This window comes from Bactrocera neohumeralis, chromosome 2 (genome assembly GCF_024586455.1).
Source record: "Bactrocera neohumeralis isolate Rockhampton chromosome 2, APGP_CSIRO_Bneo_wtdbg2-racon-allhic-juicebox.fasta_v2, whole genome shotgun sequence".
NCBI classification, from domain to species: Eukaryota; Metazoa; Arthropoda; class Insecta; order Diptera; family Tephritidae; genus Bactrocera; species Bactrocera neohumeralis.
The window spans coordinates 48336993-48355547 of record NC_065919.1 but is presented as its reverse complement, the minus strand read 5'-3'; the positions used below and the strand labels follow the sequence as shown (position 1 = coordinate 48355547).

The 18555-nt window shown below is 35.3% G+C and overlaps 1 protein-coding gene and 1 long non-coding RNA gene across 9 annotated transcripts in view; one reads left to right on the top strand and one right to left on the bottom strand.

Moving 5' to 3' along the window:
* Positions 1-18555, top strand: part of LOC126750933 (tyrosine-protein phosphatase 99A) — a 519418-nt gene that overhangs the window by 42854 nt on the left and 458009 nt on the right. The window lies entirely within an intron of this gene.
* Positions 6688-7528, bottom strand: LOC126751012 (uncharacterized). Its single transcript, XR_007665844.1, has 3 exons — positions 7457-7528; positions 7021-7370; positions 6688-6942 (listed from the first exon to the last, which is right to left on the bottom strand). It is a non-coding gene; the product is annotated as an uncharacterized LOC126751012 (long non-coding RNA).

Sequence of the window (18555 nt, the reverse complement as noted above, 5' to 3'; positions counted from 1 at the left end):
AATTTTCACCCACACACACATTGGCACAGGTGCGCAGCGGTGACCACGCATGGTTGCATGGCGTTCGGTGCACGAAATTACAGCGTGTAAGTGAAGGCAACGGACCTCTACGCCTGAGTGTGGCAACTAACGGCAAAGTAAATGTATTTGTGTGTGTGTGTGGCCCACATGAAACTAATATTTTAAGTTTTATATTGTCTGTGTTGTTGTTGGTTACTTGCGGTAGCTGCCCACGACCCACGTGTGTGCTTACGAGTGTATGTGTGCATATGTGTTTGTATTTTTCGACCGAGCGAAAAACAACCAGCGTTGCGCAGCTGCTCACCAGCACTCTTGGCATCAACACTGCGCTGCAAATAATACACAAATAACGGTATGCATGTGTAAGAGCACACACACTGCGACCTTTTGGGCTGCGCCACAGTCCACTGGTGTATGCGTTTGCATAGCGGTAGCGGTAACTCTGCTGCCAACATGGCTAACCGTTACTTTGTTTTTACTTCATAAAATTACTTTTGATTGCTTGTGTGGTAGTTTATTTACAATAGTATATTTACATGCATATACATATGCATATACAAAAGTTACGTATACGCCCGGGTGCTCATGTGGCTTGCAATATGAACGAAAATGCTGCATAAATATTTAGATGGAATTTTGCTACAAAAAATGTCCAATAAAAGCCATTTCGGTGAAATTATTATTTTTAATATAAATATAACGGTAGTTTGTTGCTTGCAACAAATAGTGTCTTGGCAGTCGTTTCGATTTACATATTTCCTCTGCAAGTGCAAATATTTTCAATTTTTGGTTTGGATTTCCAAGCGCAGTCGGCACGAAATTTAGCTTTATATATTGTTCATAACACTGACTTAAAAATATTTAACAGAAAATGGAAAATATTTGGCAGAAAATTAAAAATATTTTCCAACAAAAATTTGATCTCGCAAAATTCTTGATAAAATTTATATTAAAAAATATTTAAAATTTCATAAATTCCCTGCTTATAAATAATTGTAAAACGAAAAAGTTGCAAGTACTTGCAAACAAGAGAAAAGAAATCAGAAAAAATAATATCTCTACAATTAATGGATTTTGATTGGTCGGTTTGCATGGCAGCTATATGTTTAGCGAATTCGATTTAAATTTTTTCTTCCTACATTGTGCGGTTGCCCTTGATAATAAGCCATGACGAATTTTGTTAAGATATCTTGTCAAATAAAAAAGTTTTCCATACAAGGTTTTTATTTTGGTCGATCACTTTGTATGGCAACTATATGCTATAGTAGTTCAAATTGAAAAAACTTACCAAATTTATTTAGCGTTAGCTAGGAAAATGATCGGTGCCAAATTTCGTGAAGATATATCAACAAATACAAAGTGTTTCCACATAAAGACTAGATTAGATTCGGTCAGTTTGTATGAAGTCTATAACTTATAGTGGTGCCATAGTAAGGTTCCGACAAATGAGCCGGTTCTCGAGGAGAAAAAGACTTGTACAGAATTATGCATAGTTAAATCAACAACTGAGAGACTAGATGTAGAGACTAAGTCGACTGAACTCGTCTCGCTGATCAGTTGTACAAATATAAATTGCTTATCTGGCGGCCTTAATAAGCAAACCTATGGTATTTTGGCGAATATGGATTCCAACAAAACACTTACAATTTATTTTATGCAGTGAAAGAACCTTAGACATCTGTCATATCAAAAAGAGGTGACGGTTAACTTCCTTTATCGGCTTTGTTGAGTAAGAGGTTTTTGAAAGGTTTTTACCTAATAATTATCGCACCATCGGAAAGGGAAAGCGCAGAAAAAATTGTTTGTTTGAAAACAGCTACTTAGTTGAAACAGTATGCCAAATGGTTCAACTAACTGTCTGTATCTATCTACTCATCATCTGTATTTATCTTTAGGTATCTTCAAGCTTTCCAGAAACCAAAAAAACTAAGTGTGAACTTTGGGCGAGTTATATTCTTTGTTATTGCCTTACAAACTTGATTTATGAAGACTTAAGTCTGTATATAGTTTTCGTGGAAATAAAGTAAGTCCAAATGTAAAGAAATTACGTTTTTTTTCACATGAAGACCAGGTTTGCGTATGCATAAGGTATGACACAATCAGTTAACATGTTATAAACGCAACCTAGAAGTTCTATTATTAACCACAATGCTATGCAAATCATATCCAGTGAATTTGTCATAATCAACCTCAGTCGTAATCTCTCTATTTGCTATACTTTCTACAGCTTTAATGACTTATTATTTTCAGAATTAATTTTATTCGTATTCTAAAGGCTTTTAATATTTGACTACTCAAAAATTTGCTGTTTCGATAGCTTTAAACAGTTCATGGGTTGTAATTATAGTTGATTTGGAATCCTTAAAAGCCTTGGATAATCACCTAAGAAAGTTTTGCCTTTCCTAATCGCTTTCACATAAGTTCCAGTCGTTGGTTGTTGTTATGGTTGCGTTGTAATTTTTATAAAAATTGTACACCTTTTTCAGATATCTCGTATTTACCTAAACATGTTGTTGGTTGTAGTTATACTTCATTTGGAATTTTTAAAGCGGCAGATGATTGCCCGAAAAATAAGTTATTGCTTCCACCGGTTGTAGTTATAGTCGAGTTGTAATTGTAGTTGAGTTGTAATTGTGGTTGGGTTGTAATTGTTATATACGTTGTCCAGAAATGGTATTAACGTTCTATGTTACACCTTACATTTTTTTAGTTATAGTCGAGTTTAGTTGTAGTTAAGTTGTAATTGTAATTGCGTTGTAATTGTTATATACGTTTTCGAGAAATGGTATTAACGTTTTATATTATTAAAAACGTTAAGTTATAGTTGAATTGTAACGTTAAGTTATAGTTGAATTGTAGTTATAGTTGAATTGCAGTTGTAGTTGAGTTGTAATTGTTTCATACGTTGTCCAGAATGGGTATAAACGTTCTCTGTCAAACCGTAAACCTTTTTCGACAGGACTTCAGCTATACTCCGTTTCTGCGATAAGCGAATTAGTTGCCATTAAACAACTGACGTTTCAACTGATGTTTCAACGGTTGTACTATGTTGCTTGTAAAGTTGTGGTGATTATTTTATGTACCACGAACCTCATCCACACTTCCTACTTATACCTAAGAGTATGTCTATACGTCTCGTGTAAATGTAGTAGCTGTTTTTCATACTTACATGATTGCCTACATAACGGTAAACAAATATTAATTACAAGTAATGAATACGTGCACATATTTGTCATTTAAATTAACATTTTGCATAATGCATTTACAGACATGTGCGAAATGTCAGAAAACATTGCAAAATCAACAACAATAAAAAAACAAATGCAATAAAAAAGCGCACAACAACAACAATGCAATATTGTTAAACAGTTCCAATTAAATAACTTAAAAAATCAATACAAAAATTAACGCAAAAATAATTGCATTTGATGACACACATACATATGTATGTATATATGACAATGTATTTGGTGCAGGTGAGTGCTTTGGTAAATATTTTTTGTCCTGTTGAGCGAGCATTTACGCTGTTAAACTACTGCAAATCAATTCAAGGCAGCGCTTTTAATATATAAATAATGCATTTCGATGCTAATTAAACTTGTCGAGCAGGGCAGTTAACGGTGTTTCCGTCAATTCACTTACATACACTGGGTGGAATTAAATTTGTCTACTTTCATAACGGCTAGTTAAATGACAAGAAAAATTATATTTAATAATAAGTTTACTCAGTTTTCCACATCATCAAATATGACCTAATGCAGGAGATGCCGGCGACAAATGGAATCAGCATAAATCCAAAGAGCTTACTTAGAAAAGCCAATTCTGAATGTCATTTATAAATATTCTTCTCTGAAATTCGTCGCAGCAACTTTATCTATTTATTCCGTACTTATTCTTCTGATTATAATTTAATTAGGCCCCCGATTGCTAAACATGGATTAGATTATTTCAATGTTTTAAAGGCGATGACATAGAACTTCTCGACTTATACTTTTTGAGCAAAACAGCTACCTTGATAAATAAATCTATTATGCCTGCCAGCTGGGTCGGATTCACGGTATTTATACCAGTGCATAACTTATATTTCAAGCTTTAAAAAAAATAATAATAACTTCCAGAAACCTTTAACGACGTATAACACTCAAATAGTATTCTTTGTTGATATTTTGGCTGGTCGGAAGGAATTCGGAGTACACCGCACCTCGATAATCGAAGAAAACTGTCAACATAACTCTTATTTTTGACCTGCTTTGAGGTGGGTTTTTCAGCTTCGGTTCAACATTTTCACGATATTCCGCCGATTGATCGTTTATTTCCTGGTCATAGATCCAAGGCTCATCGCCAGTACTAATGTGATATTCTGGTAGTCGGAAAGCGTAGTTTCACAGACGTTAACGCTATGACAATCGCGCTCTCACTTTTTTTAGACCCAAATGATCTTTCAAAGTGGTTTTCACTGATCCAAACGATATCCTAATGATACCAGTAAGATCTCTGACTGTTAGTCATCTATCCTCAAGCCCCAATTCCTTTATTTTATTGACGTATTGATCGTCAGTTGATGTCGATGGCCGTCCTGGACGTGGTTTGTTGTCAACGCCTCATCGACCCTATTTGAATGATTTTTATCAATCAAAACATTAACTCACGACAAAAAATTATCACCGAAGGTCTTTTCCAACATTCTAAACGTTTTGGCTCCAGAAATTTGATTCCACACACAAAATTTACAAAAAACATCGTAAAGATCGCCATATGCACTTTATGTACTTCAGAAGACAAGCGTGTACGAAACACCAATGATTGTTTTGATATAAAATGTCGCACAGTTCTATCAACCTAGAAGAAAAATATTTCAACGAATTAAGAAGTCTTACCATTTTTGCCCACAGTAGTACAGATTAATTTTATTTGAGTTGTGCTTTCGAAAGCCACTCGCATACAGAGAATTTAAACTTTTTTGTGTAAATTATATTTCAAACGACTTTTTCTTAAAAGATAATCCTTTGACAAGGATTTCATTCAGTCAATATGATTCGAACAGCTTCCCTGCTCTTCTCTCTCTCTCTAATTTTCGCTCTCTAGCCTAATTTGTACCCAGAATGGTTTGGAATTCTTTTTCAACTGTTTCTTTGCTCTTCCTCTCTCACTTTATCTTTCTCCACCTTTCCCGCTTTCTCCCATTTTCGCTCTATATCATAATTTTATTTTATCTTCCTCCTTTCTCATCTTCCATAGACATCAACTGATTTTTCAAATATTAATTTCTCGAATTTGTTACACCTCCTTTCTATTAAATGATGTCGGAAATATATGTATATCAATCAATTCATCAAAACGGTGCCTCAATATTTGTTACTATTAAATGATGTCGGAAATATATGTATATCAATTGTTCAAAACGGTGCCTCAATATTTGTTACCATGAACAGTGTTGTCGTTTTGAATTTTGTCAGGAAGTTTGTAACACCTAGAAGAAAGGTTAGGTTAGGTTTGATGGTTGATCGCACTTACTATACTTGTAGATGCCTTTATGTAGTCCTTTATTCTATTTCCTCGAGTTCGTTGGGACAACTGAAATTATGTGCTCCCAAGTGTTTAAGTTTTATCTCAAAAACGCGGGACAATCAAGAAAAAACTGTTGAGTTGATTTGACTTCGCCTTTCTGCAGCTGACATCGTGTAAGATCCTCAACCTTAGAGCAAGGACGCCGTTGGGGCTATGTTCTATTTGAACCCACACAACTAGTAAGAGGTTAGGCTTACTGAGGGCAAAGAGCTCACTACGCTCGCATCGCTTGTGATCGATTCTGGACCAAAAGTTTGTTTCGACAACGCATGAGCCGATACTAATGCTCGCTAAGTTCCCACGAAGTCCACTTATCCAGTAGTGGAACACAGGCGGCGAGGGTACCACCGACCAGTTCTCATTCTACTGATAGAGGGGCTAGGGTACCCTGCCTCAATAAACCCAGAAGCAAACGTCGGCCCCATAATGTACATATATATAATATATGTGCAAAGGATCCGCATGACGACCAGAATCGATTTAGTAATATCCGTCTGATATATATGAACTAGTCCCTCAACTTATGAGATATCAATCTGGTTCGTTTCAGCACGACCTTTTCTCACCAAGAGGCTGAATATTTGTCGGAATGGCAGGTATAGGATCACTGTAGCATATAGCTGCTATACAAACTGAACGTTCGGAATTTGACATTTATCTGTATGAAATTTAACATAGATTATTATCGTAGAAAACGCCATCGCCATATGTTGAAAAAAATGACTTATATGAAGTTAGCATGTCAAATGTAAAAAACTATGTGGCCCGACATTCCCCGTAATAATTGGCTCGAGATCTCAAGATAGAGATTTGTTTCGCAGAGAGGTTATAAGACGTGTTCACAGCTCATACTTTTAAGCTATGACAGTTGATTGCAAAAATGCGGGATATAATATATGTGAAAATAAATCATTTGAATGAACTACTATATTTATTCACAGCAACCTTTTTAATATTTTTAAGGCAGTTTTCTTGCATTTTGCTATACAAACTGAACGTTCGGACAAAATTCAATGAAAATTTACTAAAAACTAGATTATTTTCGTTTCTATTTTTCACGGATATCAATTCTATTTTTGTTATTTTCTCATTAAAAAACATACAAATTAAGTCCTCAGTAATAAACTAATCTATAAACTCTTTACACCGTTACTGTTGACATACACACAAATGACTTGCAGCAGCAAAGCGCGCAGAACACTACCATACTTATCATATGGCTACGCTTCATGCCCCACTGAAATAGTTACTTCAGCAGCAAATGCTTTGTGACAATGACGAAGGAAACACTTGAGGGAATTAATTAGCTCGTCATTGTTCGCTAACAACTCATTGATTTGTGAATGTGCAACGCTGTAAATGAAAATGTATTTATAAATATATGTGTATATGTGTATATATGTGTGTATATATGTGTATATATGTTTCTACCTAAGGATGTATGGTGGTCGTCATGAAGGCTCAAATAGGTTTTCAGTAATAACAGTACCGTTGGCTGTTGTCCAATTAGTAACATTTCAGAGCCGATATTTGAAGCATAAAATGTAATCGATCCGCTTTAAGTAGTAGTAGTAAATATGATGACGATATATACATAACCACATAATAGTAGAGTTTATCAATTTATTTATATAAATGCGCTACTAAGCATAATAGCTATTGATCCATGTCTCACATATGTATATACATATTTATATTAATGTATGTATGTATGTATGTGTGTATGCCCGCTTAATAGTTAGCGCCCTTGCTCATATCACTTTTTATGTTCGTGCTACAAGCTTCAATAAAGTCATCAGTGAAATAACAACAATAAATTTATGTAAATGCTTATTAGCCATTCTCTGTATATTTTTTACTTTATTACCACAAGCGCACTCATGTATCAGCTAAATACCTGCAACTGCATGTACGTACATGAAACTCAACTGTCAGTTAGCAAATTCAATTTACCACTAATAACTAGATTATTTTCGTTTCTCTTTTCAATTTCAATTCTATTTTTGTTATTAAAATGTTATGACAGCACACAGACACAATGGCCCTAAGCGTGTGTGTGTGTGTGTGTATATTCAAATGCACTTCGACAGCGCATAGCAGTTACATACAGTGTGCGCGAAAATTATTGCAACACAAGTAAAAAAATTTTTTTTTTTTTTTTATTATTTTTGTTTTGTTTTTTTATTAAAGCTTACATAATAAAAATTATTATATAAACAAGTAAAAAATTTATTATACCGTATTTAAGGGGCAGACTTGGTGTAGCAATCTAAAAGACGAGAATTTTTGCCGAAGTCGACAATATATCAAAAATTGTTAAAAAAAAATATAATTTAGCCAGCACTTTACTAGCTTTAATATTTGAAATATCGATGTGAAATTCTAGTATGTTATTTATAAAGGCATAACTTAACACGAAATTTTCAAGACTCGTATATATATTAATCAAAAAGATTATTGAGCTTACGTCATATCAGAAATCCAAAATCAGCTTAAGGTTAGATCTGTGTTAAGGAGTTAGGGACAGTTAGCATTAAAAAAAATATTCTTGCATTTTCTAAAAGTATAATGTCTTGAAAATATTCTCTGAAATTTCAAAGTAAATCCGACAAATACTTTCGAACTCGGGCGCTCTTTGATGCTCGAGAGCAAGTAGCCAGCAGTAGCCGCAAGCTCTCGGCGCTGGTAGCAGAGCTTGCCACCTATATATGGGGTATTCCATACCAAATCGATCACTTTTGAACCCGACCTCTTTAGATTTTGCTGAAACTTATCCATCCTTTTCTACCCTTTGAAAAACATTTTTGAGAATTTTTCAAAATTTTTTGTCCAACTTCAAAAAAGTTATGAATTTTTCAAAAAAATGGCTTTTTTTATTTTCAAATAGCCATAACTTTTGTAGAAATTGACTTTGGGGACCTTTTTTTTTTAAATTTTTGCTTTTGAATGAACTTTTCGAAAAAATACACGAAAAAAATTTAACACGATCAATTATATAAAATAATTTGTTTTTTTAATGTAAAATCGTCAGTTGTTTTTTATTTTTTTTTCCTCAAAAAAACTTCAATTAATTTGACAACTATTCTTGCTAATTCCGGAGTGGGCCGTTTTTTTTTATATTTTTTGTATTTTTTTCATTTTTGAAAATTTGATAATTTTTTTTTAAATACTTACAATTATTCTCCCACACCTGCTCATGTTTTAGAAGCTAGCCAATTTGTGAAAAGCTCAGCTATGACAATTTACTGTCGCGATGTGTAGGTGGTTTCAATCAGAATAATAATGAGTATGGAAAATATCCCCAAAATACGCAATACAATAACTGTCAACTCAACCTTAATATTTGAACTGATTTGACGTGGTTTTTTTCGGCTTCGGCTCATCTTTGTCACGATATTGTTTATCTATTTTTGGGTCATAAGCATCGATCCAAGGCTCATACCAAGTAATAATACGTTTCATGACATCCTGATGGTCGGAAAACATTGCTGCATAGACGTCAACGCGACGCTGTTTTTCGAAAACATAGGGTGATTTTGGAACCAACCGAAACTGAAATGATCTTTCACAATGGTTTTCAGTGATCCTTCTCATATTCCAACGATGCCAGATACATTTTTCACTACACTAGTGATATTTTTAATTCTGTATTAGCACGCTTGGATAATCTGAGATCAGTCGTATATGTATATTTATCTTCCTGGTATATTTCCCAGCAAGAACCGATCTTGTATTATCGCAAAAATTCGAAAAAATGTAAAATGTATGTAGGTTGGCTTATTTTTCTGCATCACTGAGAGTTCAAATTTAAACGAGTTTGATTCGCAATTCCTTATAAGAACGAAAAATGTATGAATTGCTGGAACGTTATGAACCTTTCACGTTTTCTAAGTTGACTAACTATGAGTATCAGCAGGATAACCAGTATGCTTCTAACCTTAGTGTAGAAAGGGAAGATTTTTACTAAGTAGAATTTAAAGTTACCTAAAATGCAAAATAACTTAAAATCCTTTTCGATAATAAAATGGTTATATATATTAGTTATATATTGGTTATATATTAGTTATACATTGGTTATATATTAGTTATATATATATTGGTTATATATTAGTTATATATTGGTTATATAGTAGTTACATATTGGTTATATCTTACAGCGGCAGCTGAAAATTGTATGCATATGTCCTTTGTTCCCCGAAAAATTCCTTATATCTCGGTACCACCGATATCGAAGTTGTGCGAAATAGCATTTTCTTCAATAGTCGCACTATTTTGCGCCTCGACTGTTGACTCTAATAAACTAATGGCAATATTATAACTATTATTTATGCCATACCTTGCTTCTTATGCCACCACTTGTGTGCAGCTCTTGCCGAGCTCCTTTAGTATTACGAACTAATCGCTTTTCATTGAATAACGCTTGACGCTTTTATTTTTTAAATAATTAATTGGAAAATGAAGCACACTAATATCCACACTCACACACACACACACCCGCACATACATACAAGTATTCTTACTAAATTCCGCTGTAACGCGGCACCGCAGAGCGCCATTTGCCACTTGGGAGCAACCGTCCCACACACCAATATTGATGAGCTTCATGTTGGACAGCCGCGTTGCCATATTTAATTATTCATATTAAATGCGCATTGTGAGCGCTCACTGTAATGTCAACAATTTTAGTTAAGCGCCATTTACGAACGCAAAGCAGACGACTACGCTTACAATATCGCTTCAGTTATGTTGTCCTACGCCTTGCTATGCAGTTCAGAGATGTGCGTGGTGGATGTGTGTGTTTGTAGCAGGGAGGCGGTGGCCTATCGACCTTTTGTGTTGCATTCAGACATATTCCTAACGTGGCCACATAATATAAAATTTTATTTATATTATTGGTTTATTTTCAAACGTTGACTTATACTTTTCGCTATTTATACAATTTAAGCATTCTGCGGTCATTGTACTTGAGTACAGTGGTTCGTAGTGACCTTTGGATTGCACAAATACTTTTCGGTGGCTTATTTTATATGTGAATTTGTAGATTAGTTACAATACGTGCAGAAGCGACAACTTATTCAGTCTTTCAGCTCCAGAAACTTGAAAAGCATATTTCTCGAAGCATTGACCTCTTAGCACAGTAGTCGCAAATTTTTCCGTCAGATTTGTTGAGTAGTGTAATTTTGGTTTCTAGGCCACTCTGAAGTGTAAATTTTTTCCTATTTTGGGAAGCCGCCATTTTGACAAAACAAAATACAAATTTTTTACTACTTCTTCCATCTTTATCTGAATGCATCTATAGCAATAGTAAAATCTTTTGATTTTTGGATTTAAGACAATTTTAACCTCGGAAATCTACCTCACTGCGAGATATCAGAGGTAAGCACATACCTCGGGACTCGCCGGATCGATTTCAATTAAATTTTGGTGCATGACATTCCTCTGATATTTTTATATTACAGTGTGAAAATGCGCAAAATCATTTGAAACTTTCACTTCCCAGTATACGCACCAAGAATAAATGAATATATCATTAATATATATATCAATCATGATAAAGCTTTCCAAGAATACAGCTTTGAGACATTTTTGACATTTCTCACATTATACCATTTTCAATCTCGCTTGTTCTAAGAGATCACCTTTGAAGCCACATGAAGCATGTTCGTCTTCAGCCACATTTTTATGCGGCGAAGTGTCGAAAAAGGGCGTTAAGATCACGCATTCGTCAAAGAAAGTGTGCAGAATATGCGAAGAAAACTATGAATTAAGGGGTATAGGTCTACATCGCAGTTCACCAACGTTTCCTAAGCCCGTAACTTGTTGTCTTTTGACTTTTGCTTCTGCCCCCAATGGCACTGCCAGTGTTCGAGTTCACCTTTGGGCTTCAAACGTCGTCAACGTTGTCATTATCCAATGGGCCTTTGAATCTATCTATCAAGCAGTCAATAAGATTTTCCATTTCTTTGGTTTTCAAAACACATACTTTTTCTGAAAGCAGCAAACTCAGTTGACATCCATTCAATACTTCTCTGGAAAAGCGCGTCTTAAAATCTTCGCCGATTGTATCCAACAGAGGCACGTACACTGAGACGATATAGTATTTTTCGCAAGTTTTAATGCAGAAAATTTCGCGTTTTATTTGCCGGTCGCAGATTCTTGGTTTTTCTTCGTCATTTTACAGTTCTGCCTCCGTTTTTTCGTTCCTGCTCCGTTCCGTTCGAAAATGTTCCTATGCTTTTTGCCTTCATTTTCGAAACGTTACAAGCAGCGTAGCTGTCATATTTGATGCCTTCGCCAGATCGATCGTATTTTTCTGAAGAATCACGCTGAGTGAATAAGTCACATAGGAAAAAAATCAAAATTGTAAATTGAAATTTGGACACGGCAGCGATGAGTATCGTTGCTTTTCTCGCTGTTTCATTATTTTTTCAATTACTAATTTTTCAATATTGGAAAATTTGGAGGATAAACCGCGGAACATACCACAGATGGAGCTGAATGCCGCATCTATTTCAAGTTCTCTAACAAGCCGCGCCGCTTCAAATTTAGCACTTTCAGTTACGGATCTGATTGGATTTACTAACAATTTAATATACATACGTTGCTACAATTTGTAATTTCAGTGGTATCTTAGCACTATTTATTATATTAAAAAATGGAGACAGTCTTTAGTTTTGTTTCTGTAATAAAATGGCAAATTTTTTAATTATATTTCTGTTTATTTTTACAGAGTAGTAAAATTACTAATAAGCCATTAAGCCCTTGGGGGGAAATTTCACCCATTTCCCCTCTGAATCCGCTACTAATATATGCGAACTCGCGAATTAGTCCGACAATTTTTGAGTTATCGCGCTAAATTTTTTCAAAAATTTTTCGGAGTAACCAAAATCGAAAAACTATAGCATATAGCTGCGATAAAAACTTAACGATCGGAATACTTGTAGGGAAAACTTTTTTAGTGGCCGAGATATCTTCACGAAATTTGACACAAATCATTTCTAAGGTAACGCTGCAATATCCAAGAAAATATTTCAAATTAAAATACTATAAGTTATAGCTCCGATGCGAACTGAATGATCAAAATTAAGTTTTTGTATGGACAACTTTTATAATTTGATAAGCTATCTTCACAAAATTTTGCATGTATTATTATATAAGCCAAAGATATAACCTACGAAAAAATGATCTAGATCGGAACACTATAGCATACAGCTGCAATATAAAGGGAACGTGCACATGGAAACTTATGTATTTGTGAAGGCAAATAGAATTTGGGGACAACCGAAGTTAACGTTTTATCTTGTAATGGAGTATCGCTAGCAAAAAAGAAATATTTTTCTTCACATTTTACACAGCACCTCCCCACTGTGCCAGCCGTACCGAACGCGCACTGTAATTGAGTTGAACCAATAATTTCATTTACTTAGCGCAGCATAATAAAATGCCAGCATTTCACTAATTTATTCATTTACTAAACCCTAAGCCGCACCCACTGCACCGTTTTGACCAAAAGTGCACATGTAAATATCGATTTGGAACTGGCCACACAGAGACCCAACCCCACACACATCAACAGGCTCATGTCCTCACACCATCTAGCGCCATTATTTGCGCTATTGCATTTGTTGTTATTTATTATTTGATTGTCATATTAATGTCCGTTATACGTAGCGGCGTGGCTGCGTGTCCGTCACACGCTCACACGCCTGGGCAGGCCAACCATTGAATATTCAATGCAAAATTTAAAACGCGAAAATCGCACAGCTGCGAACGCGGAAGTGTTGGCCTGCAAAATTTGCATACAAATAACGGGCCGCGGGCGGAAAATTTCGCTTTAAATTCAAATAAATTCAAATGCGACGCTTTAATATTGAAATCGAGCTGTTTTTCGGCGATATGGTGGCGCGCTTTTAGGCGCGCAAACAGTTTGGCAGTGGAAATTTGTTTTGTGCGAGGAAATTTTATGCGAAAAGTGCGCTTTAATATTTAATAGCACGCACACTTTAGTATTATTCTACTGTGTATATGTGTATGTGTCTGTGTATATGTGTTAGTGTTTTGTGCCACAAATGTGTGTGCAGTCATGGCGACCGCAAAAAAGCGGCGAAAACTAATAAAAGTAATAGAAGGAATAGCCCAAAAAAATGTGGCAAACAAACCGAAAAACTGTCAAAATAAATACGCATGGAGCTGGAAACAAAAGCACAACAACAATAAGAACAAAAACAACAAGGCTCACATGCCAATTTCACAAGCGCTACGGCTGTCTTCTGCTGCTGCCAATTCCAGCCAACAGATAAGCGTTGTTTTCGCTAACTAGTCGGAAAGAAATAAATAAGACACAAGCAGTGGTGTTGCTAAGGGGAGCGAAGAGGGGGAAGTTGAGGGGTCGAAAGTGCACATATGTGGCATTTTGCTGCTACTTCCGCAGTTTGCCGCCAGCAAGTGTCGAATGCCGCACACGATGTGGGGGAAAGAGAAAAACAGCAACAATATGAAAAAAACAACAACAACAAAATTGAAAACAACTACAACAAGAGCAAGAAAAACAACAACAAGATGAAAAACAACAAAGACATGAAAAAGAACAACAACAACACGAAAAGCAACAACGACATGAAAAACAAAAATAATATATTAGCAGCAAGAAATTCAGTTGTCTTCGAAGGCAGCTGCAAAATATGACAACAACAACAAAAATAACCACAACAAAAAAAAACGTAAAATAAAGCCAAAACAACAACAAAAAACAATGTTGCAGAGTCTCCCTTGCCTCCACTTCCAAAAAGAAGACAACAACAACAATAAAAATTGTCAGCGACTACACGCTTCTCTCTCCATCAACCAGCTGCGTTGTCATTCGCAACTGTTGTTGCTGCCACCGCCACTATCGCTGTTAGTGGCAAGTAATAGCACTATGTAAGCGCAATATCGAATCCGAGCTCTCTACGGATATTTTAGGCCTTAAGCGGGCACAAATACGCCAGAACATATATGTATCTATATCTACAAATTTCTATGGAGACTCCTGCTCAGACCTTATTGAGAACTGTCAAAATATGCCAAACTAACGGCAGCTGTCGGCCGCTCGCTTGTCAAAAACAAAATTGCAAAAGAAAGGTAGAAAACAACAACAACGACAAAAACAAAGTGAAAAAGAGTGAAAGGAGGAAAATTGCGCTGGCAAGCGATTTGATAGATATGCAGATTAATATGCCAACAGGGCCAAATTTAGCGTGTCTATGCAGAATGACAGCGGCTGCTTAGACAAAAACAAGATATCGCTATGCGCAGCTTTGTGTATGTGTGTTTTTTGCACATATGTCTGTGCAAATACTTGTAAGGCGTTGGTGGGTTGTATGTGTGGCGAAAATTAATTTGTGGAATTGTTTATGTCGATAATGATTTAAGCCTATTTAATATTAAGTGCCAGGCAATAAATGCAAAGGGTAATAATTTCATAAATTTTGTCGTAATCGAGGAAGATTTATCGAAATTGGATTGTTGAATGGTGAAGCGCTTGGTGGAAAACACTAGATTTTTATGCGAAGCGCTTACTCAAACAGGATTTTCTTAATGAGGACATTATATAATAAATTTTTTTGGTATATCTACCAATTGTATACCACTCCAAAGCAATACATATGCGAACATTTTATATTTTTTCAAATTCCTTAGAACCAATGGCACTTTATATATTTCTATTATCGGTTTTTCTTCTCCCATACCCGCCAGTTGATCTGGTTAATAGTTGTTGCCGATGGTTGGTTTGTGATTCTGTTGGCAAGACCAAATTGCCTTAAATCCGCTTACACTGAAAACTTATTTCTACTACAAAGTGGCTCTTTGTAGAAATTACAAAGAACTTAAGCAGAGTATAAGCAATCTCTTGGACTTTGTGATTCACAAACACCGTGATAGAAGCATAAGAATATTTATTGCTCCTTCTTAAGGTCAGTTACTTTGCTACTTTTATAAACAGTAGCAATTGCTAGAAAAGATGATGTGGAAACCTCAGGATGCGGTGACTAATTCAAGTGTATAGTTGTTTGAAGTAAATTTTTCTACCGTCAAATGTCTAAGTTGGAAATTTTTTGGCAAAGAAATCAAGCTAGGGAGCCTGTGGAATATTAAGGATACTCAAGAAATATATTTTCTGAGTTGGTATCATTATTAGCCGAAACAATATGCTTGTCTTTCTTCGTACTTTCAATTAAATTTCCGAGCATAAGCGGTCCCAAATTTACTATGAGCTAAATATTCTCAAAAGAATTTTGGAAAATGTTGCCGAGTTAATTTTCGTAATAAAGTTGAACGCTGGGTGAACGTATTTTCATGATGACATGTCAAACAATACAGAAGAAAAATAACATGACGGCCATTTTTTTATGGTTTATTCAATATCTGAAATTGGTCTCCGAAGTCTGATTTTTCATTTCTTCAGCCGAATTTTGACTTAAAAAATCGAAATTATCAACAAAAGTGATTCCTTCGATCCATACCTAGCAAATAAATTTAAGGAGATCGGGTGAAAGTTTTTACTTAATCGGTTTAGCCGTTTCGTCAAAAAGTTTATGAACTCTCTCTCTTTTGATTTGAAGACAGTATTTCGAGAAAATCGCCTTTAAAGTTTCAGCAGCCGATGAAGACAAACTCACTTTTGTTAGGGTGCGCGTCTGTGAAAACTGTCAATAGAGTTGGAACACTACTTGGAAAATGTAAATTTTTTATGAGAAACTTGTCTCCATTTAAGGGGTATCTTTATCCGATGAGTTTTGGGTACATATTATGTTGAATAAACAAAATTATTGACGGTGAGAAAAAATCATCGATTAAATAATAAAACCATATTTAAGAAGGTCGTGTTAAAATTTGAATCTCGGCTTAGCCGTTTTGGAGTATTGTTGGCCACCGACTTTAAAAACACCATTTTGAGAAAAATGCGTTTTAGGTTTTGTCTTGTAGTTCCAAGCACTCTGAAACGCCTTTTCAAATTCGTATGTAACTTCAAATATGTATATTCACCGTAAAGATATGAAGTTTATTCTTAAATATATTCTAAAACATTGGAAATTCTATAAAAATGTCTATAAATAAACAGCATAAGAAATGCAGAATGCCAGCGTTAGGCCCATTGTCACCTGGGAGGTAAGCAATTTAAGCTTTATACAGCCACTCTGTAAATGATACTTCGGATTCATTTGCACCCCAGCTGACTAATGTCTCTTAAAGTAGAGTATTGGGATTTGTGGAATATGTCTGTTCTCATCCGGCTGAAAGCTAGGCATTCACATAGACAATGTTCCAGCGCCTCATCATGCACTGCGCATGCCCTACATTTCGCTGAATCCATTTTTCCCATTTTCTGATGGTGGGATCCTAAGGGTAGATGCCCTTTCATGACCCCTACAATGTGTCTAAATAGTCTTTTGCCTAAAAGTTGAAGCTCTTTGGCTTGTCCACCATCAGCACTACCCCAAAGTAACTTTGTAGTATGCTCTGTGTTGCTGGTGTTCCAAGACCAGAGGTGTTCCTGTAGGGTCCACTGCATCAAACAACCCTTCAGCTTGTCCACCATCAGCACTACCCCAAAGTAACTTTGTAGTATGCTCTGTGTTGCTGGTGTTTCAAGACCAGAGGTGTTCCTGTAGGATCCACTGCTTCAAACAACACTTGAAGGTTCTGAATGACTTGGTAAGCTACCCCATTGGGGATTGTGTCTCCAGTTGTCCCGAACGGGTCAGCTCGTCTTCCTTTATTGTAATATAGCACATAGCTGTTATACAAACTGAACAATCAAGAAAAAATCAAGTGCATGTATAGAAAACTTATGAGCTTGACGAGATATCTTCGCGAAATTTGGCTTCGAAGAATGTGTTCAGATGGCATCACTGTAGCATGTAGCTGCTATACAAACAGAATGATCTCATGAAATTCGGCATACATTATTATCCAAGACAATGATAAAATCTCTAAAGAATCTCTGTGATCGGCGGTCTATAGCACTTAGTTGCTATATAAACTCTACGATCGAAATCAAGTTCTTGTATAGAAAACTCTTTATTTGATGAGATATCTTAATGAAAATTCGATTTTTACCTAAAGCAACGCTAAAATATCGAAGAGAGTTTTTCAGGTCAGACCACTATAGCGTAAAGCTGTCATACAAACTGAACGCTGAAAATCAAGTGCTTTTATGAATGAGGGTATTCTGGCTTCTGGGCAACAGAAATTAATGTTTTTTTTTTTATTTTGATATAAGTTTTTTGATATTGCTTCACTGGCTCATAAATAGGCACTCAGATCAGCTTTAAGGACATTGATAGATCCCTTCTTCACTAAACGATTCCATATGAAGAGTAGTTTTTTACTGGTATGTGTATCATATTCCACTTTTAATATGCTGAAACAGAAATAATAAGTCTAGACTTACTATTATTTAACAAATAATTATATAAAATAACGGTAATTATTTCTGTAATAACACAAAAGAAAAATATTCTACACATAATACTTTACAAAAGGCTCCTTTCGCTCTGCCAAAATTGTGAATAATTCAAAAGCTCTTTAGTTGTTAATTAAATTTCACACACATTAAACATAACGGAGTTATTTACACGTATGTACATATACATACGTGTATAATTATATTTAGTAATTTGGTAATTGCAAGCTAAAATCAAACGTGCAGCCTTTAATTGAATGCCAAACACAGCGAAGCCGCGCTACTCACACACACCAATAGGCTGCCGCTTTGGTGCTTACAGCAAAGGCTACGGAACCTGTTAATAATTGAAAAAATGAATAAAATAAAATAAAATAATCATACTAGAAAATTTGCATAAATAAATTATTAAAATATTAGCAAACATTAGTCAGTCAATAAGCCTCAAAAGTAGTGATTTTAATTAAAAACCAGCGCCACTTGGCGAATTGGCAAATAAATACAAACAAAAGAGCGCTTTA